The sequence below is a fragment of the Planococcus citri genome, chromosome 1 (genome assembly GCF_950023065.1).
Source record: "Planococcus citri chromosome 1, ihPlaCitr1.1, whole genome shotgun sequence".
Classification (NCBI taxonomy): Eukaryota; Metazoa; Arthropoda; class Insecta; order Hemiptera; family Pseudococcidae; genus Planococcus; species Planococcus citri.
Genome location: NC_088677.1, coordinates 9,265,851 through 9,288,160, shown reverse-complemented (window position 1 = coordinate 9,288,160; position 22,310 = coordinate 9,265,851). Strand labels below are relative to the sequence as shown.

The following is a 22,310-nucleotide window of genomic DNA, read 5'->3' as shown; positions in this document are numbered from 1 at the left end:
GACTTTCAAAAGATTAAACGAGTCATGAACCCTCATCAGCATCTCTTCAGAGACTGTGAAAGGATTTTTCAGCAATTTCTATTTCAAAAATTATTATTCTAGTGACGATGACGTAATTACAAAAAAGGTTCTGTGTTTTTTTCGATAGGTAATTCGCTTGTACCTATCTGCATTCATTTAGGGTGGAGGAGAGATGAAATGAGATTTTAAAAAGTTGAAGTTTTCAGCATAAAGACTTTCAAAAAAAGATTCCCAGAATCAAAATTTCAATTTTATTTTGATTTTAATTCACGTTCGCGAAATAATGGAAGCATGATATTGAAAAATGAATAAAACTGAAGACTAATGCGATGCTAAGTGATGTATTGTGGATGCTATTGACTTACAAACTAACGTATACCTAAATTAATTCCGAAATAGGGATACAATTGCCTTAAAATAAATTAAAATATTCGTTACAATTAAATGATTATTAGAAATTATGATGCGATGCAACATTCCATTGGAAAAATTATATACAGCGGTGAAAAATCAAATCGAAGAATTCAGCGTTGCCATATTATTCATCCGTGAACGATTCTCATTCAGTCTTGCCTGTTACGAAAATATACAATATCAAAATATGAAGTAATTATTATAGGTAAGATAAACGAACCGCTGAATGTGGAATGCTGGTTAATTTCCATGGAAATGAGCGCAATGTTGAGTTTATAAAATGTGGTGAAATATTTACTCTCTACTCGAAGTTAATGTTGAAGCATTTTCGATTCGAATTTTCATTTAGGTTAAATTATGATTTTTGAACGCATAAGCTGCATGTATGTTTTTCACCCATAAGATTTAAAGGTGGGAAAGAGGGGAGAGGTACTGATCAAATTGCCATCCGTACAGTTGTCATGAGCCGATCGAGTCAACATTTGGTAAGAAAATAAAGGATAAAAAAAATACCAAAGAAATTCAAATTGAAGTCGGAGCAATTCAGTTACAATTCTCACATTCTTTTCAAACACGTTTCCATAATGCTTGGTGAAAAAAATCAGATGATAAGAGAAACACAACAGGAACAATACAAAAGGTTTGTGGCAAACATGGAGAGGGATACATATAAACTGAAACCAAAAGACGTGTACAAAGTAATCAAAATAATATTGGAAGATGAGGTACACAGAGCCAACATTGCCCCACCAGGCTGTGAAAAAAATGGTCAAATACTATGCAAACCTATGGAGTGATCCCAACAATGAAATTGAAGTGGCAAACCATGAGGAGAACATGGTATGATCCACTCTCTTGGGAAGAGCTAGATGGAGCCTTGAAAAGCTCCAGAAATGGAGAAGCCCCAGGCAGTGATAAATTACCAACAGACTTATTCAAGAACGCCACAATAACCATTAAGAAGAGACTGCTAGCTTTCTACAATAAAATACTATCAGGTGCGACCATACCAGAAGACTTCCGCACTGCAATAATTGTAATACCCATCTTCAAAAAAGGAGACCAAAATGACCCAGGAAACTACCGTGGAATTAGCCTACTAAATGCTGCTTACAAAATACTTGCAAAGATGCTAGCCAGAAGAATCGAGAGCCATGCGGAGCCAATAATATTGGAATGCCAAAATGGATTTTGAAAGGGAAGATCATGCATAGATGGAGTATATGCAACAAAACTGCTGATGGAGAACAGATGAGAATCTTTGACTATATAATACTGGACTGCTAGCACCTAGTTAAATAACACGTGAATTTGATAACGTGGTGAGGCGAACATAGATAGCGTTTATATGGCGTTATAAGGCTCTGTTCGCACCTAACAAATGCGAATTCCACTGAAGTGCGGTGAGAGAGGGTGTGGACAGAGCCTTATAGAACGGACATGTTGGGATCATCAATTTTACTTTGGCTAGCAGTCCAGTATTATATAGGGTGGTTGCGGGTTAGATGCCGGTGCGGGTTAGATGCCGGTGTGGTCACCAATTGCTCCCTATCAACTCTTTCTGAAAACTGATTAGCACAGATTATACCTTAAGGTGAACACAGTTTGTGTTAAAGTTTTGATCTGTGACGGTTATTGTTAACCTGGTTTGATATGCGAATGAAAAAATTTATGTAGCTAAAACCAGTGATACTTTTTTCACGTAATTTTTGAAACGCATTTTTTCTCCAGAAAAAGTGTTTCAAAACTGCATGTAAGTATCTCATGCATAAGTATATACCTTGAACTAACATATTCAAGCAAATTTACAAACATTTGTTTCAATTCTGGTATGAAAATTGACCTTGCAATCTGACCCATCATTTCGGGATAAATGCCGGTTTTTGTGATCGGGATAGATGCCGCATAGTAATTAAATGGGAGTGAGGAAGGTGAAATTTTTTTTTGTTAATACTGCGGCAAAAAGTCCAAAAATGATCGTTTTTTAAATATTTTCAACTGGTGTGGTCAATTTTTGGAATTACATTCATTTTAACACATATTGTCAATTCTCAAAAACACCTTTTTTATTTTTTGATTAATTAAACTTCCATTGTGAATTTTTGATGTTCATTTTATTTATTGTGCATGAAATAAAAGAATTTCATCGAATTCAATCTTCCAGCAGCCTTTTTTGGGGGGGTTTTGGGTAGTGGCATCTATCCCTCACCAAATCGGCATCTAACCCGCACTGGGGGATAGATGCCAGTAGGTGCGGGTTAGATGCCGGTCAAAAAGTGACCTTGTTTTTTTTTTCAAATTGCAAAAAAACTACTGGATAAAAAAAATTACGCTTGTAGTATAATATAGAGGAATAATTGCTCTACCGATTCGCGCAAATTTGAAATCATTTCGATGAAAATTATGGCAGTGAGGCTCAAAAAACCGCAACACACCGGCATCTAACCCCCGACTATGGGCATCTAACCCGCAACCACCCTAGTCAAAGATGAGAATATAACTTAGAGACCCACATGTGCTTTGTTGATCTAGAGAAGGCGTATGATCGAGTACAAAGGAAGAAGTTGTTTGAAATCCTGAGGAAAATCGAAGTGAATGAACAAATAGTATGTCTACTTGAAGAAATATACACAGATAATGTAATGAGAGTAAGATCTGGAAACATGTTGGGAAGCAAAGAAGATAGGAAGAGGAGTAAGACTGGGATGCCCAATGTCATGTAGTCTGTTCAACATCTACTTTGATGACATGATTAAAGAATGGCTGAAAACCAAGCCAAAAGGGCTAGACATCAACGACACCCATGTCAATACCCTGCTGTTTGCTGTATTGCTGATGATCAGGTGGCCTTTGCTGACAACAAAGATGACTTGCAGAGAGCAATGTACAACCTTCAGAAAGTAGCTGATAAGTACGGAATGAGAATCTTGTTGTCAAAAACAAAGGTGATGCCCTTCGATGGGAAAGAGCCAATATGCAGTAAAATTGTTTTAAATGGACTGCCAGTGGAACAAGTTAAAAGCTTTAAATATCTCAGATGTGAGCTGTCATATGAAAGAGAAGTTGACGCACAACTTAAGATCAGAAAATTCCTGAGAGTAAGCGGAGCTATAAACTGAGCCATACCTCCAAGAAAAGTCAGAGCCGAAACTCGAATAAGAATCTACAATACGCTGGCAAGACCAATGCTGCTGTATGGAAGTGAAACATGGACAATGAGAAAGGATATAAAAAGCAGAGCAACCTCAGCGGAAATGAGATTCATGCGAGCCACAGCAGGATATACTAGACAAGATAGGAAAAGGAACGAAGACATCCTGATTCCTGAAGGAGCTAGGAGCAGAGCCAATCATTAGACGAGTGAAAGATTACAGAAAGAAATGGAAAAAACACGTTGACAGAATGCCTGATGAACGGTCCCCTCGAAAAGTCAGAGAGTACACTCCAACTGGTAGGAGGAGTAGAGGAAGACTGAAGAAAAGACTTGATGATACATCAGCGAGCAATTCTTCTACATTTTCCCAGATCGGCTGAACAGCTCACCCGGTCAAAGTTCAATGATGATGATGATCATTTTATTATTTATTTACAAGGTACATACACACATATAATTGCACATTTTTTTCGGGTCAGAATTAAAAATGAACAGCGAAAGAAAAATGATAGGAAAAATATAAACTTACAAAGATTGATTTTAAGAATGGAAAAAGCAGCATTTTTTAGATAAATTCTGACAAACGTTGGGACTTTTTTTACAACTTTTGCAAAAGCTGTACTTTCAGACTGTTTTTTTGGGTAACAAGTTTTTATTGATCATTTTGACACAAAACAAAATTTTTTGGATAAATTGTCGAGAAACAAGTCTTTGCTTACAATATTTCGTAAAAAAAATAATAATGTAGAACTCGCTGACAATTTTGACAAAAACCTGGAGTTTTTTTTTTACAATAATGATTTATTTTGCCAAAAAACAGGTTTTTTTTGATAAAAACAAATAAAAAAATTTTTTGACAATGATTTGAAAAAAAACAGTGCTTTTCAGGATGATTTGGACTAAAGCAATGATTTTTGCTAAGTTTGGCAACAGGATTTTTTGAACATTTTACTAAAGTTAGGAGTTTTTTTTATAATTTTGATTTTGACATTAAGAAAGCAACTTCTTTACAATTTTGACAAATAAATGAGATTTTTTTTGACAATTTAGGCAAAAAACATATGTAACAAGGACTTCTTCAGATAATATTGGCAAAACCAGTTTCTTTTCGAAATTTTGGCCAACTAACAAGTCGTTTTCAGAGGGTGTTAAAATTGGAGTGTAGAATAAATTTCAGCTTTCCATCTCCATTTGATGAAATTTTGTGAAAAATTAAAGTTTCAAAAATCATCTGGAGGCTGCAGGAATTTTCAAAAAGTCGCTGGAGCATCCAAAACGACTTGAAATCCACCTGCAGTACTTCGTAGCGTATTTAAATTAGTTTTTAGAATAAATTTTAGCTTTACAACTCCAATTTGATGGAATTTTGTGGGAATTTCGAGTTTCAAAAATCTGTTGGAGGCTCCAGAACTGCTCAAAACTGGTTGAAACTGTTTCCAATCGATTTGGCATGTCGAAAATAGGGTATATCCCAAATTTCAGCTTTCTTGGTCAATTTGGTAAAATTTTGATTTTTTTCCCTCATTTTTGGCCTAAATTCGATTTTCAAAAATTCACTAAAAAATCGAAAACCCCACTATAGCACTTGAAATTTTGACAGGTGATAAATTTTTGCATGATCTTTTTTTGTGGCTTGATGATTTTCATGAAAAATTTTTCAAAAGTGTTCATTTCCAAGAGTTTTAGTTTTTTGCAAAAAAATCAAAAACTAAGCATCCTAGAAAAAAACTAACGACATCATGTCGATTGGAAATTTGATTCTCTACAACTTTGTCACCATGAAATTTTTTTTGGACGCTTCCTTTCACCTCCAGATCGATTTCAATGAAACTCCGTTTGCAAATTTTTCAAAAGTTGATCTTTAAAAGTTTTAGACCCTTGGTTTTTTGACAAAATAATGGTCAAATAAGAACATGAATCCTGAATTCGGTTTCTACGGGTCATGTCACCCCCATCTAGACACTTTTCGAGATGATTTTGGGTGAAATTTGAAACATTCAGCATACCCGACTCAAAGTGTTATTTTTGGTTGCAGGGAGTCATGCAAACCCCAAAAATGCAAAAACATCAAAATCGATTTTTTTTGAGATGTGACCTTATAACTCCCGAGGTGCGACATCTGCGAGTAGGTTCGATGTGATGTGATCGTGAAGAACGAATAACATTCAAATGGTAACGAACGATTCTCCCGACTCAAAGTGTTATTTTTGGTTGCAGGGAGTCATGCAAACCCCAAAAATGCAAAAACATCAAAATCGATTTTTTTTGAGATGTGACCTTATAACTCCCGAGGTGCGACATCTGCGACTAGGTTCGATGTGATGTGATCGTGAAGAACGAATAACATTCAAATGGTAACGAACGATTCTAGCCTGCATTGAAGCAGGAGGTGCTCAATTTGAGCATCTTTTATGATCGTTTATTTCTTTTTTACCTTTGTTATAATTTTTTTAAAATTTTAGATTAAGATTTTAAATTTTTGGCAAATTGCCAAATGGGAATAGAAAAGTAAAAAAATTGAATTTTTCGAAAGTTCATTTCAAAATTCCTAATTGCTAGAATGTCATTAGTTTTTTTCTAGGATGCTTGGTTTTTGATTTTTGTCTAAAAACTAAGAGTCTAAAATTTTTTGAGATGAACTTTTGAAAAATTTGCAAGGTGACTTTCATTAAAATTGATCTGGAGGTGAAAGGAAGCGTCCAAAAAAAATTTCATGGTGACAAAGTTGTAGAGAATCAAATTTCCAATCGACTTAATGTCCTTAGTTTTTTTCTAGGATGCTTAGTTTTGAATTTTTTTACAAAAAATTTGCAAGCCAAGCTTCATTAAAATTGATCTGGAGATGAAAAAAAGCATCCTACGAAAAAATTACATCGAGGAAAATTGTAGAGAATTGAATTTCCAATTGACTTGATGTCGTTAGTTTTTTTCTAGGATGCTTAGTTTTTGATTTTTTTGCAAAAAACTAAAATTTCAGAAAAATTTGCTAACTGAGCTTCATTAAAATTGATCTGGAGGCGAAAGGAAGCGTCCAAAAAGAATTTCATGAAAACAAAGTGGTAGAGAATTAAATTTCCAATCGACGTAATGTCGTTAGTTTTTTTCTAGGATGCTTGATTTTTGATTTTTTTAAAGAAAAACTAAAACTCTTAGAAATGAACACTTGAAAATTTTTTCATGAAAATCATCAAGCCACAAAAATTGATCTGGAGGCGAAAGGAAGCAACCAAAAAAATTTCGTGAAAACAAAATTGTAGAGAATTAAATTTCGAATCGACATGATGTCGTTAGTTTTTTTCTAGGATGCTTAGTTTTTGATTTTTCAAAGAAAAACTAAAACGTGAAAATCGGGATACTGACTTTTGGGCCACTCTGTATGTGTAAGCACATTCACGCTTGTGTGCAAAAACATGACAAGATCAATCGAGAATTGGCCAATGACGAAAATTGTAACTCCTTTCCTTATCCGTAGTACCTACCTACCAACAGTGTAACAGAAAATAGCAACCCGAATGTAAAAAAAGAAAGTATCGACATCGTCAGGAAACTACTAGATTGAGGGACAGTAGTTTTAATGAAAGAGGAAAATTCAGAAAAACGTTCGAATCCTGTCAACATGAACAGGAAAATAGAAAAGCAGACGTAAGTATTATTTTAAAAAAGAAAAGAAGAAAAAACGTATGCGCCTCAGTTTATCAGGAGATTCTGAAAACATCATCTTGGAGCCACTTCATAGAGCAGAGCATGGTGACACAGCAGAAGCTTTAAACATTATCGACTTCGAAGACAGTGAACATTGTTATGATGTTAAAAAAAGGTAATTGACATATTGTATAAAAATCAGAAGGTGTAAAGATTAATTTGGGAGCAAAATAGCCAAATTGTGGCTTATTCTCGATCTATGTACCTACTAGTATTTTACGAGTTGATTCGAATTTTTCAAATTTGCGCGCCCTCTGAATGCAAATTTGGTCATTTCGAGTCTTCCTGAAGCCCCTCCCCGCTCTCTGCGCGATTTTCGATTTTTCCAGAATTTGCAAACATTTCTCCGGAGTGCGTGAAAATTAATTTGGAACGTTGAAAACCGAATTGTGGATTATTCCGAACATTTGTGCAGGAGGACACCTCGAGTAGGAATGTTTTTTTGACCAGAACACGTCTGGAAATGGGGGTAAAATGAGGATATGAAAGCTTCAAGTAGGTCGAGATAAGGCCGCTGCTCGATTTTTAGCTACCACAAAATTTTGAGCCGAAGACAATTTGGTCCTCGTGTTTACTGTACTACTGTCCTGAAAGGAGTTGTCTGAGCAGGAGTATATTTTTTGGAGCATGCCTCGAGTTATACATATAACAACGCTTTGAAACAACATTACGCGAATCAGATTTCGAAATCGATAGCATTATGAATATTGTAGAGTCGTCCTGCATTGAAAAATACTTACGCGTCGTCGTTAAGGCGTGCTTCTTCATCTTTGACTGCTTTCACTCCGCCGGGCACGCCCGGGGCAGTGACATATGTGACTGCGAGAAGACCTAACGCAGCCAAGAGAAGAAACTTTTTCAAGTAATTGAAGATGAGCATTTTTATATACGATGTCGAGTTTTTCGAATGACTTCGAATTCAACGTGCTTATTACAGCAATAGGTATACCTATGTACGAATTAAAAAACCGAGTTCCAACTACAACGAGGTACCGATTTCGAATGATGTTTTGTACATACGAATTTATTTCCTTATGTAATAAAAAATTCATTGGAATTCGCGCAGCCCTAGGCATATATTTGCGTTAACTGTCGTAGTTTTTCGCGAAGATGTTGACAAGCATTGATTTATTTGATTTCCAATGGCGAAGAAGGTAAACAAAGCTACACGACGATGACTCATCGAGATGTCGATTCGATACAATACGTTTACCTGAATCCTTAGTCACTGAAGGTGGCAAGTGTTTTTTGTTTGTTTTATACCGATGTACGCGTATGCGGTTTATTTTCGAATCGATTTTTATTGATTTTTTTAGTGGCGAAAACATGTTCTTACGTAGGTACATAAATTTCAACTATAGAATGTTTATCAGCTAAAGTGATATCTGCGTTGTATTGTAGGTAGCTCATAAGTTTAGGTAGGTATCAATCGTCAGTATTATATACTGTGGCGAAACATGGAGCCAGTGATTTTAAATTTTCGAGACATGGGGTACCATACTTTTGAAAATTCATTTTTGGGTTCAAATTACTAAAACTATTAACGAAGACTTCGAATTTGTCAGAACGGATCGCGAAAAAAATATCGATGGATTTTGACGAAATTGTAGCGAAGACCTTCATTTCGAGTTGAAAGTCGCCAAAAAAAATTATTAGCCGAGGAGGTGTACTTATGGAAGGGAGGATATGATATGAATCCTTCAAAAATGCTCAAAAATACATTTTTCACGAAACGTTTTGAATTGTTTGCAAAATTTTAACCCATTTGCGTCGGTTACCTACTATATTGTTCTTACTTTTTCTTCATAAATTCCGAAAATCGTGCCCTAATTTTGAGCTGAGAATAAATTCAAAATGTTCGAATACATTTTGGGCAAAATCTTTACTCGAAATTGTTCCGAAGTCCATCAACATTTCTTTTGTCGAAATTTATTCGAATTCCTCGCGAAATTTTTAAACCGGTTTTGATAAGTCGTATGACACTTTTTCGAAACTCTTGATGTTGTATTTTTTATCACCAGCTCGGGTATCAATAGTCAGTTGGCATTTCTCTAGCCGATTCGAACTTGGAGCTTACAAAATTAGAAGAAGAAAAAAAATCAAAATTCGAGATTGAGGGCATTTTGCCTATCTTAATGGGGATGGGTGGGGCGAGGGGGCTACCATTTGAAAAGTTGGTACAACGATAAACCAACTTGAAATTTTAGTTTTGTACGAGTAGACTTTACAGTATAATTAATTTATGAATCGGATGAAAAAGTCGAAGCACTGTTTTAATGTACATACTTATGTTATTTTTTTCTGTCCTTATAATAGGTAAGTTCTGGAACCAGTTTTGAGTTTTGGATTTTTCAGAATAATATGGAGAAGTATGGGTAGAGGTAACGACATCGAAAATCAAATAAGTAACTACATCTGAATGACTTTCAAAAGATTAAATGAGTCATGAACCCTCATCAGCATCTCTTCAGAGACTGTGAAAGGATTTTTCAGCAATTTCTATTTCAAAAATTATTATTCTAGTGACGATGACGTAATTACGAAAAAGGTTCAGTGTTTTTTTCGATAGGTAATTCGCTAATTAGGGTGGAGGAGAGATGAAATGAGATTTTAAAAAGTTGAAGTTTTCAGCATAAAGACTTTCAAAAAAAGATTCCCAGAATCAAAATTTCAATTTTATTTTGATTTTAATTCACGTTCGCGAAATAATGGAAGCATGATATTGAAAAATGAATAAAACTGAAGACTAATGCGATGCTAAGTGATGTATTGTGGATGCTATTGACTTACAAACTAACGTATACTTAAATTAATTCCGAAATAGGGATACAATTGCCTTAAAATAAATTAAAATATTCGTTACAATTAAATGATTATTAGAAATTATGATGCGATGCAACATTCCATTGGAAAAATTATATACAGCGGTGAAAAATCAAATCGAAGAATTCAGCGTTGCCATATTATTCATCCGTGAACGATTCTCATTCAGTCTTGCCTGTTACGAAAATATACAATATCAAAATATGAAGTAATTATTATAGGTAAGATAAACGAACCGCTGAATGTGGAATGCTGGTTAATTTCCATGGAAATGAGCGCAATGTTGAGTTTATAAAATGTGGTGAAATATTTACTCTCTACTCGAAGTTAATGTTGAAGCATTTTCGATTCGAATTTTCATTTAGGTTAAATTATGATTTTTGAACGCATAAGCTGCATGTATGTTTTTCACCCATAAGATTTAAAGGTGGGAAAGAGGGGAGAGGTACTGATCAAATTGCCATCCGTACAGTTGTCATGAGCCGATCGAGTCAACATTTGGTAAGAAAATAAAGGATAAAAAAAATACCAAAGAAATTCAAATTGAAGTCGGAGCAATTCAGTTACAATTCTCACATTCTTTTCAAACACGTTTCCATAATGCTTGGTGAAAAAAATCAGATGATAAGAGAAACACAACAGGAACAATACAAAAGGTTTGTGGCAAACATGGAGAGGGATACATATAAACTGAAACCAAAAGACGTGTACAAAGTAATCAAAATAATATTGGAAGATGAGGTACACAGAGCCAACATTGCCCCACCAGGCTGTGAAAAAAATGGTCAAATACTATGCAAACCTATGGAGTGATCCCAACAATGAAATTGAAGTGGCAAACCATGAGGAGAACATGGTATGATCCACTCTCTTGGGAAGAGCTAGATGGAGCCTTGAAAAGCTCCAGAAATGGAGAAGCCCCAGGCAGTGATAAATTACCAACAGACTTATTCAAGAACGCCACAATAACCATTAAGAAGAGACTGCTAGCTTTCTACAATAAAATACTATCAGGTGCGACCATACCAGAAGACTTCCGCACTGCAATAATTGTAATACCCATCTTCAAAAAAGGAGACCAAAATGACCCAGGAAACTACCGTGGAATTAGCCTACTAAATGCTGCTTACAAAATACTTGCAAAGATGCTAGCCAGAAGAATCGAGAGCCATGCGGAGCCAATAATATTGGAATGCCAAAATGGATTTCAAAAGGGAAGATCATGCATAGATGGAGTATATGCAACAAAACTGCTGATGGAGAAGAGACAAGAATATAACCTAGAGACCCACATGTGCTTTGTTGATCTGGAGAAGGCGTATGATCGAGTACAAAGGAAGAAGTTGTTTGAAATCCTGAGGAAAATCGAAGTGAATGAACAAATAGTACGCCTAATTGAAGAAATATACATGGATAATGTAATCAGAGTAAGATCTAGAAACATATCGGAAGCAAAGAAGATAGGAAGAGGAGTAAGACAGGGATGCCCGATGTCATGTAGTCTGTTCAACATCTACTTTGATGGCATGATTAAAGAATGGGTGAAAACCAAGCCAAAAGGGCTAGACATCAACAACACCCATGTCAATACCTGCTGTTTGCTGATGATCAGGTGGCCTTTGCTGACAACAAAGATGACTTGCAGAGAGCAATGTACAACCTTCAGAAAGTAGCTGATAAGTACGGAATGAGAATCTCATTGTCAAAAACAAAGGTGATGCCCTTCGATGGGAAAGAGCCAATACGCAGTAAAATTGTTGTAAATGGACTAGACTGCCAGTGGAACAAGTTAAAAGCTTTAAATATCTCGGATGTGAGCTGTCATATGAAGGAGAAGTTGATGGTTTGACGCACAACTTAAGATCAGAAAATTCCTGAGAGTAAGCGGAGCTATAAACTGAGCCATACCTCCAAGAAAAGTCAGAGCCGAAACTCGAATAAGAATCTACAATACGCTGGCAAGACCAATGCTGCTGTATGGAAGTGAAACATGGACAATGAGAAAGGATAATTATAAAAAGCAGAGCAACCGCAGCGGAAATGAGATTCATGCAAGCCACAGCAGGATATGCTAGACGAGATAGGAAAAGGAACAAAGACATCCTGATTCCTGAATGGAGCTAGGAGCAGAGCCAATCATTAGACAAGTGAAAGATTACAGAAAGAAATGGCAAAAACACGTTGACAGAATGCCTGATGAACAGTCCCCTTGAAAAGTCAGAGAGTACACTCCAACTGGTAGGAGGAGTAGAGGAAGACTGAAGAAAAGACTTGATGATACATTGGCGAGCAATTCTTTTACATTTTCCCAGATGGGCTGAACAGCTCACCAGGTCAAAGTTCAATGATGATGATGATCATTTTATTATCTATTTATTTACAAGTACATACACACGTTTAATTGCACCTTTTTTTGGGGGCAGAATTAAAAATGAACAGCAAAAGAAAAATGAGAGGAAAAATATAAACTTACAAAGATTGATTTTAAGAATGGAAAAAGCAGCACTTTTTAGATAAATTCTGACAAACGTTGGCAAAAGCTGTACTTTCAGACTGTTTTTTTGGCTAACAAGTTTTTATTGACTATTTTGACACAAAACAAAATTTTTTGGATAAATTGTTAAGAAACAAGTCTTTGCTTACAATATTTCGTAAAAAAAATAATGACAATTTCGACAAAAACCTGGAGTTCTCAGCCCCATTTCAACCGATTTTGAAAATTTTTCAGTATGTTATGTATTATTCATAGTAGGTATCCCCACAAAAATTTTCAACCCCCTCCCCTCATATTTACTCCTCAAAATAGCGTTTTTCAACTTATTTCAAATAGTATAAATTGAGGGGGCCATGTGCTGTGGAGAGGGCTAGATGAGTGTAGCAAAAAATCTGACGTCATATTCGTGCTCAGCGGTATCGAATCATAAGAAAACGACACCCTACTCATTAATACTTAGTTATTTTCCCCGAAATTTCCATTTTACCCCCAACCCTCCCCAGGCACATTTTCACACCATTTTGAGGGGTAAATATGAGAGGAGGGGGTTGAAAATTTTTGTGGGGATACCTACTATGAATAATACATAACATACTGAAAAATTTTCAAAATCGGTTGAAATGGGGCTGAGAAAATTGGTATTGAAATTACAGAAACGGGGGGTTCCCCAAAAAGGGGAGGTGGTGCCGATCTGAAATTTTTCACGCGGAAGTTTCTCGATGGGACCCACCTTCCATGCTGATATCAACTCGAACGCTTTCGGGGACCATTTCACCCCCCCCCCCCTCAGGCGCCTATATCCCCGATTAGCGCTGATGGCAAATTATTTTGCCATTGCCAAAAAGTGTACTAATGGCAAAAAAATGGTTAGCGTATGGCAAAGCTCCAGCCAATGAGCGTGCAGCATTACAGCTTTGCCATTATGGCAAAAGGTTGGTCTTTGACATTGAATGGCAAAGTAATGGCAGTTTTCTGGCATTATTATTTTTACCATTTGGTGGCAGTTTTTTGGCGATTATATTTCAGAACTCAATTTTCAAAAATTAAAATGAGGGGGTTGGAAGGTGCAATTCTGATTTTTGTTTTGCGATCTGTCATGCATACACTTTGAAGTATTTTTTCAGTTCAACTCTTCCTACGAAAAATCCCTGAACTATTTACCTACCTAACGGGGATTCGAACCTGGGTCCCTACGATTCCTAACCAAATGCCCTAACCACTAGACTATGCCTACACTATTAGAGTATGGGCTTTAAAAGAATATATTTGTTTGTCATCGCGTTGTAATGTTTTAAATTTTCATTTAAGGGTACTACTGGGTGAACTAAGTGATATGCCCTGCCCTCGGATTTTTGAAATTTAGATGAAACTTTGCTGGGTACCTTTAAAAACAATGTCGGACCCAAAAAAATTTCCCTCGCCCCATCCCCTTGTCCACAATGGCAAAAAACGATTTTTTTAATAGAAAAAGTCATTCTTTCAACAAGTTTTGATCAAAGAATTTTGAATTCATTGGGAATAAGGGAAGAGATTGCCCAAAAATTGAATTTTTTTGTGAAAATGCTTCATTATGGCGTATTTATTCCATGCAACCTTTCCAATCAAGGCGTAAATAGCGCTACAATGAAGCATTTTTCACAAAAAATTCAAGTTTTGGGCAACCTCCTTCCTCATGTGGCCCTTAGAAAAGTCAACTGCAAATCTAACTTCATATTCGTATTCAGCGGGTTCGATTCATGTGATAACCATACCCATATTGTTAATCTACTTTCGCCAAAAATTGGGGGAGAGGCTAGAGGGGGTGTGTATTGGCTCAAATTGAGGTATTCAAGAAGTTGTTTGATATTCTACTACTTTTAGAGGCCTTCACGCGAAATTTCAAAGCTACATCACATCACTGGCAGTACATTTCGCTTTTTTTGAAGGTGTCACGACACACAAAACACATTTTTGAGTGTTTTTCAAGTTCTTAAAAATTACCCATTTGGAGAAAAAATTTGAAAAAAATTTCAATTTCAAATTTATATGTAGGTAGTCCCTAGACCTACTCATGCACGTATATTCTTGGAAGAAAAAAATTTCGTGTGCTTGAATTAAGTTTGGAGATATGGGGGTTTAAAATTTTCTTTTGTCAATATCTCTCCCCTGCGAGGTCAAAAATTGTTGAAAAAATTCCTGTGGCTAGACTCATGTCTTCTCTGGATATTTTAGGTGAATTCAAAATTTTTTGTTCAAAACTCATTCAAGTATATGATTGTTTTTCTGAAAAAATCGTTTTTTTTTTGCCACGGTTTTGTCAATGTTGGCAAATTTTTGTCAAAACTAGCATAAACAGAGTGTCATCTGTTCTGCAGCGATTCTCAAAAGTGCCATTGTTGGCAATTTTGTCATGTTTTCCATTTTAATCCAAGTTTTACCACTCTTTTGCCAATAATGTCAAAATATTGGCAAAAGCTAGGCAAAAGTATTGGCAAAATTAATCCATTTTCAATTTGCCAGCCATTTGCCAAAAAAGTGACAAATGGCAATTTTAGAATTGCCATTGCGCTAATCGGGTCCTTTATGTATTTTTCAGGAAACCCCCCTTTTTTGAATGGTTGTAGTTCCACCCCCCTTGGGGGGGAGAAAGACAGTTGATATATCAATAGATCGGAAATTTAACGTAGAACAACATTCTTCAATCATTTTTGCGTTAGAGTCGATATTTTTCGATATATTTTTGGGGGGCTAAGATCCACAATTTGGGGGAAAGCTCACCTTGGACAGTTGGGGACTCCTCGGATTCGTTTTCAGGACATCAAAATGGACCAGTATACCAAAAATCAGCTTGCCGCCTAGAGATTCACTATAGCCCCTATTTTTTTGCTAAAGTTACTGGACTAAACAGGATTTTTTGAACATTTTACTAAAGTTAGGAGTTTTTTTTATAATTTTGATTTCAACATTAAAAAAGTTACTTCTTTACAATTTTGACAAATAAATGAGTTTTTTTTGACAATTTAGGCAAAAAACATATGTAACAAGGACTTCTTCAGATATTATTGGCAAAACCAGGTTTTTTTCGAAATTTTGGCCAACTAACAAGTCGTTTTCAGAGGGTGTTAAAATTGGAGTGTAGAGTAAATTTCAGCTTTCCATCTCCATTTGATGAAATTTTGTGAAAAATTAAAGTTTCAAAAATCATCTGGAGGCTGCAGGAATTTTCAAAAAGTCGCTGGAGGATCCAAAACGACTTGAAATTCACCTGCAGTACTTCGTAGCGTATTGAAATTAGTTTTTAGAATAAATTTTCGCTTTACAACTCCTATTTGATGGAATTTTGTGGGAATTTCGAGTTTCAAAAATCTGCTGGAGGCTCCAGAACTGCTCAAAACGGGTTGAAACCGTTTCCAATCGATTTGGCATGTCGAAAATAGGGTATATCCCAAATTTCAGCTTTCTTGGTCAATTTGGTAAAATTCTGATTTTTTCCCTCATTTTTGGCCTAAATTCTATTTTCAAAAATTCACCAAAAATCGAAAAACGGACTTTAGTACTTGAAATTTTGACAAGTGATAAATTTTTGCATGATCTTTCGATCTACCTTTGTAAAGTTTGAAAAAGTTCGTGTAAGTCCTATGTTAAAACGCAAAATCTGCGATTTCGGCTGACCTGTCAATCAAAATGGCCGCCGTTTTGTAAGTAAGGCCAACTTTTTTTTTGGCAAGTTTGCTCTAAAATGTTCCTTAGGATGTCCCCTTTAAGAAAAAAGTTGTCCCAGAGGATTGGTGGAGGGGGGGTGGTGCAATTACTCCTATTGTCATATGCCGGACTATGTGTTCATGCAGAGATAGTCAGATGAATAGAAATACAGAGTGACCCAAAAGTCAGTACGTATCCCAATTTTCACGTTTTAGTTTTTTCTTTGAAAAATCAAAAATTAAGCATCCTAGAAAAAAACTAACGACATCATGTCGATTGGAAATTTGATTCTCTACAACTTTGACATCATGAAAAATTTTTTGGGAGGCTATCTTTCACCTCCAGATCGATTTCAATGAAACTCCGTTTGCAAATTTTTCAAAAGTTGATCTTTAAAAGTTTTAGACCCTTGGTTTTTTGACAAAATAATGGTCAAATAAGAACATGAATCCTGAATTCGGTTTCTACTGGTCATGTCACCCCCATCTAGACACTTTTCGAGATAATTTTGGGTGCAATTTGAAACATTCAAGTTCTTTACCTACCTACAAGTAAAAGACTCATTTCACAAACAACCTGAGTATCACATCGCACCTCGGGAGTTATAAGGTCACATCTCAAAAAAGTGAAATTTTACAGGAGAGTGATTTTCTTTTTTTTTAAAACTTGATTCATTATTTTCATCAACTTATAATCAATTGTGAGGAATGAATAGCATGTCATTTTGAAGATTGGGTATCCTACCTTCATTTAGCATAAGAATATTTTGAAAAATAAAATCTTAAAGAGGAAATATTTCAATGTTTGGAAAACATTTTGAGTTATAACCTTTCATAAAAAGTGATCTGGAGGCGAAAAAAAGCGTCCAAAAAAATTTTCATGGTAACAAAATTGTAGAGAATTAAATTTCCAATCGACATAATGTCGTTAGTTTTTTTCTAGAGTGCTTAGTTTTTGAGTTTTTCCCAAAAAACTAAAATTTTAATATATATGCAAATTAATTTTTCTGAAAGATGTTCTATTTTAAAAATTTTTTGTTTTGGAACAAACCTACAAAAAATACACTCCTTGTGATTATTTTACATCTTAAAAACGTTCAACACTATCGAAACTGGTTTCTGACACTTTGTATGTGCAAATTTTACTCAAAGAAAGAGGAGTTTTTTGAGATGTGACCTTATAACTCCAAACAACTTGCAATGTTATAGAAATTTTGAGCTAGGCCCTTTGCATTTTTTACATGATCTAAGCAGCATACCCGACTCAAAGTGTTATTTTTGGTTGCAGGGAGTCATGCAACCCCCAAAAATGCAAAAACATCAAAATCGATTTTTTTTGAGATGTGACCTTATAACTCCCGAGGTGCGACATCTGCGAGTAGGTTCGATGTGATGTGATCGTGAAGAACGATTAACATTCAAATGGTAACGAACGATTCTAGCCTGCATTGAAGCAGGAGGTGCTCAATTTGAGCACCTTTTATGATCGTTTATTTCTTTTTTACCATTGTTATAATTTTTTTAAAATTTTAGATTAAGATTTTAAATTTTTGGCAAATTGCCAAATGGGAATAGAAAAGTAAAAAAATTGAATTTTTCGAAAGTTCATTTCAAAATTCCCAATTGCTAGAATGTCATTAGTTTTTTTCTAGGATGCTTGGTTTTTGATTTTTGTCTAAAAACTAAGAGTCTAAAATTTTTTGAGATGAACTTTTGAAAAATTTGCAAGGTGACTTTCATTAAAATTGATCTGGAGGTGAAAGGAAGCGTCCAAAAAAAATTTCATGGTGACAAAGTTGTAGAGAATCAAATTTCCAATCGACTTAATGTCCTTAGTTTTTTTCTAGGATTCTTAGTTTTGAATTTTTTTACAAGAAATTTGCAAGCCAAGCTTCATTAAAATTGATCTGGAGATGAAAAAAAGCATCCTACGAAAAAATTACATCGAGGAAAATTGTAGAGAATTGAATTTCCAATTGACTTGATGTCGTTAGTTTTTTTCTAGGATGCTTAGTTTTTGATTTTTTTGCAAAAAACTAAAATTTCAGAAAAATTTGCTAACTGAGCTTCATTAAAATTGATCTGGAGGCGAAAGGAAGCGTCCAAAAAGAATTTCATGAAAACAAAGTTGTTGAGAATTAAATTTCGAATCGACGTGATGTCGTTAGTTTTTTTCTAGGATGCTTAGTTTTTGACTTTTCAAAGAAAAACTAAAACGTGAAAATCGGGATACTGACTTTTGGGCCACTCTGTATGTGTAAGCACATTCACGCTTGTGTGCAAAAACATGACAAGATCAATCGAGAATTGGCCAATGACGAAAATTGTAACTCCTTTCCTTATCCGTAGTGTAGCAGAAAATAACAACCCGAACCTATTGTTGGAAAGTTACCACTTCGGAGAAGAAATATTACCAACTGTTCAAAGAGAATCTTTATAGATGATGCAAAAGCTGATTTAATTGCTCGCATGTAATTTCTGGCTATTTATCCAACCGAAGTGTAAAGAAAGAAAGTATCGACATCGTCAGGAAACTACTAGATTGAGGGACAGTAGTTTTAATGGAAGAGGAAAATTCAGAAAAACGTTAGAATCCTGTCAACATGAACAGTAAAATAGAAAAGCAGACGTAAGTATTATTTTAAAAAAGAAAAGAAGAAAAAACGTATACGCCTCAGTTTATCAGGAGATTCTGAAAACATCATCTTGGAGCCACTTCGTAGAGCAGAGGAGGGTGATACAGCAGAAGCTTTAAACATTATCGACTTCGAAGACAGTGAACATTGTTTGTTATGGTGTTAAAAAAAGGTAATTGACAATTGTATAAAAATCAGAATGTGTGAAGATTAATTTGGGAGCAAAATAGCCAAATTGTGGATTATTCTCGATCTATGTACCTACTAGTATTTTACGAGTTGATTCGAATTTTTAAAATTTGCTCTCCCTCTGAATGCAAATTTGGTCATTTCGAGTCTTCCTGAAGCCTCTCCTCGCTCTCTGCGCGATTTTCGATTTTTCCAGAATTTGCAAACATTTCTCCGGAGTGCGTGGAAATTAATTTGGAACGTTGCGAAAATCGAATTGTGGATTATTCCGAACATTTGTGCAGGAGAACACATCGAGTAGGAAAGTTTTTTTGACCAGAAAACGTCTGTAAATGGGGGTAAAATGAAGATATGAAAGCTTCAAGTAGGTCGAGATAAGGCCGCAGCTCGATTTTTAGCTACCACAAAATTTTGAGCCGAAGACAATTTGGTCCTCGTGTTTACTGTACTACTGTCCTGAAAGGAGTTGTCTGAGCAGGAGTATATTTTTTGGAGCATGCCTCGAGTTATACATATAACAACGCTTTGAAACAACACTACGCGAATCAGATTTCGAAATCGACAGCATTATGAATATTGTAGAGTCGTCCTGCATTGAAAAATACTTACGCGTCGTCGTTAAGGCGTCTTTCTTCATCTATGACTGCTTTCACTCCGCCGGGCACGCCCGGGGCAGTGACATATGTGACTGCGAGAAGACCTAACGCAGCCAAGAGAAGAAACTTTTTCAAGTAATTGAAGATGAGCATTTTTATATACGATGTCGAGCTTTTCGAATGACTTCGAATTCAACGTGCTTATTACAGCAATAGGTATACTATGTACGAATTAAAAAACCGAGTTCCAGCTTCAACGAGGTACCGATTTCGAATGATGTTTTGTACATACGAATTGATTTTCTTATATGATAGAAAAATCATTGGAATTCGCGCAGCCATAGGCACATATTTGCGTTAACTGTCGTAGTTTTTCGCGAAGATGTTGATGAGCATTGCGTTCCAATGGTGAAGAAGGTAAACAAGCTACACGACGTTGACTCATTGCCGGCACCAGACTATGCGGAGTTCGCGTTACGTGGTTCGCAGTTTGAGATTCGTGAAGGATTCGCGATAAAAATGATGAAATACGAAACACCTCGAATTTGTACTCTACACACTATTCGTATTTCGTCGATATAATGTACAGTTTGACAAGAACGAACTTGAAAATTCGTGAACGAATCGCGAATCCCTTGACGTTTCGTCAAAAAACCGCCTGGTCGAGAGATCGGGCGCGAAACGCGAAACGTGAAAAAACTGATTCGTGATCATTGCGAATCACCACGAACAGGTGCGAAATGTGATCTTCATCACTATTCGCAGTTCATGTCTTTTTCGTAGTCACCTGTAGCCTTTAGTCATTCAAGGTGGCAAGTGTTTTTTTGTTTGTTTTATTGCGATGTACGCGTATGGCGTTTATTTGATAATGATTCGAATCGATTTGTATTGATTTTTTTGGTGGCGAAAACATGTTCTTACGTAGGTATATTTTATGAGCCTGAAGTTACCTTGCAAGATAATCTTCGCCCTGGTAAATCGGCAGGCAAAGTTACCCTGTGCAAGTATGCAGTAAAGTTACAGGAATCGTGTTTTGAGCACTCCACAGTACCAGACCGTCAACTGACACATACCCAATAAGCTTTGGAGAACTTTTCTTGTACAGGAGGGGAGAGGTGGGCGTTTTAGGTAGAAAAATAGCCATTTTTGAAGGGAAAATTTTTTTAAAACAATACGAGGAAGGGTGCGGACAATGTGATGATGCTACATTGTGATGCACCCTGAGACGAACTTACCGTGCAATTTTCAAAATTTTTCTATGCATAGGAGGGGAGAGGGGGCGTTTTAGGTGGAAAAATAGCCATTTTCGAGGGAAATTTTTTTTTTGACCAATACAAAGAAGGGTGCACCCAAGGTGGTGATGGTACGTTGTAGTATATACTAAGACGAACCTATGGTAAAATCTTCAGAATTTTTCTATGCATAGGAGGGGAGAGGGGGCGTTCTAAGTGGAAAAATATCCGTTTTTGAGGGAAAAAATGGTTTTTGACCAATACGAAGAGGGGTGCTCCCGAGGTGGTGATGGTACGTTGTAGTATATGCCAAGACGAACTTATGGTAAAATTTTCAAAAATTTTCTATGCATAGGAGGGGAGAGGGGGCGTTCTAAGTGGAAAAATGGCCGTTTTCGAGGGAAATTTTTTTTTTGAACCATACAAAGAGGGGTGCACCCGAGGTGGTGATGGTACGTTGTAGTACAATATGCTAACAAGGGAACTACCTGAACCGGCAGAAACGAAAACGAACGAATCAAAGCTAGATCGAAAAGGGACTACCTCAGGACCCCAAATCCAAAATTTCAAGTGCTGAAGTTGATTTCTCGATTTTTGGTGAATTTTTGAAAACTGAAAAATCCAAAAAATTATCAATTAAACCAAAAATAGAAAATATTGATGAAAATTGAAATTTTCTCGGGAAGTAGTTCAGATGGCGTCCCTAACTCATTTACAACGATCGAAATTCGCAAAACCTCAATTCCAGTCATTCTGGAGCCTCCAGTGATTTTTTATCATTTCTTCAGAAACTTGAAATAGCTCTTGAAGAGCTAAAAATCAACTTCATCACAAATCATTTTATTTGGGGCCTATGTGGGTTGCCTTTAACCATTTTTTGGGGTTTTCGCGAAAATCGGCATCTGCCAGTTCAGATGTGTATTTTTGCCCATTGGAAAAAATGCCGAAATTTGAAAATGTTAAATATTCCATCTATTGCAATGCTATCTATCCGAAATGGAGCTCTGACCTATTTTCGATGTTCCGAATAGGCAAAACCCCCATTTCGACCATTCTGGAACCTCCACCGATTTTTTATCATTTCTCCAGAAACTTGAAATAGGTATGTAGCTCTGGAAGGGCTAAAAATCAACTTCAGCACAAATCACTTTATTTGGGGCCTATGTGGGTTGCCTTTAACCAATTTTTGGGGTTGTCGCGAAAATCGGTGTCTGCCGGTTCAGATGTGTGTTTTGTCCATTGACTTGTACAATGAATAAACAGCAAAATTTGAAAATGTTTAATTGTTTTCCATCTATCGTGATGCTACCTATCCTGATTCAAGCTCCAACATGTGGTTTTTTCCAAAGAATGTACATATGTGCCTGCT

General features: G+C 36.0%; 2 long non-coding RNA genes across 2 annotated transcripts; both read right to left on the bottom strand.

The window, feature by feature from the left end:
• Positions 1-346: 346 nt before the first annotated feature.
• On the bottom strand, positions 347-8,397 carry LOC135846956 (uncharacterized). The gene is made up of 2 exons (XR_010559051.1): positions 8,032-8,397; positions 347-594 (listed from the first exon to the last, which is right to left on the bottom strand). It is a non-coding gene; the product is annotated as an uncharacterized LOC135846956 (long non-coding RNA).
• Positions 8,398-10,041: 1,644 nt separating this feature from the next.
• On the bottom strand, positions 10,042-20,476 carry LOC135846950 (uncharacterized). Its single transcript, XR_010559050.1, has 2 exons — positions 19,723-20,476; positions 10,042-10,289 (listed from the first exon to the last, which is right to left on the bottom strand). It is a non-coding gene; the product is annotated as an uncharacterized LOC135846950 (long non-coding RNA).
• Between the last annotated feature and the right edge of the window lie 1,834 nt (positions 20,477-22,310).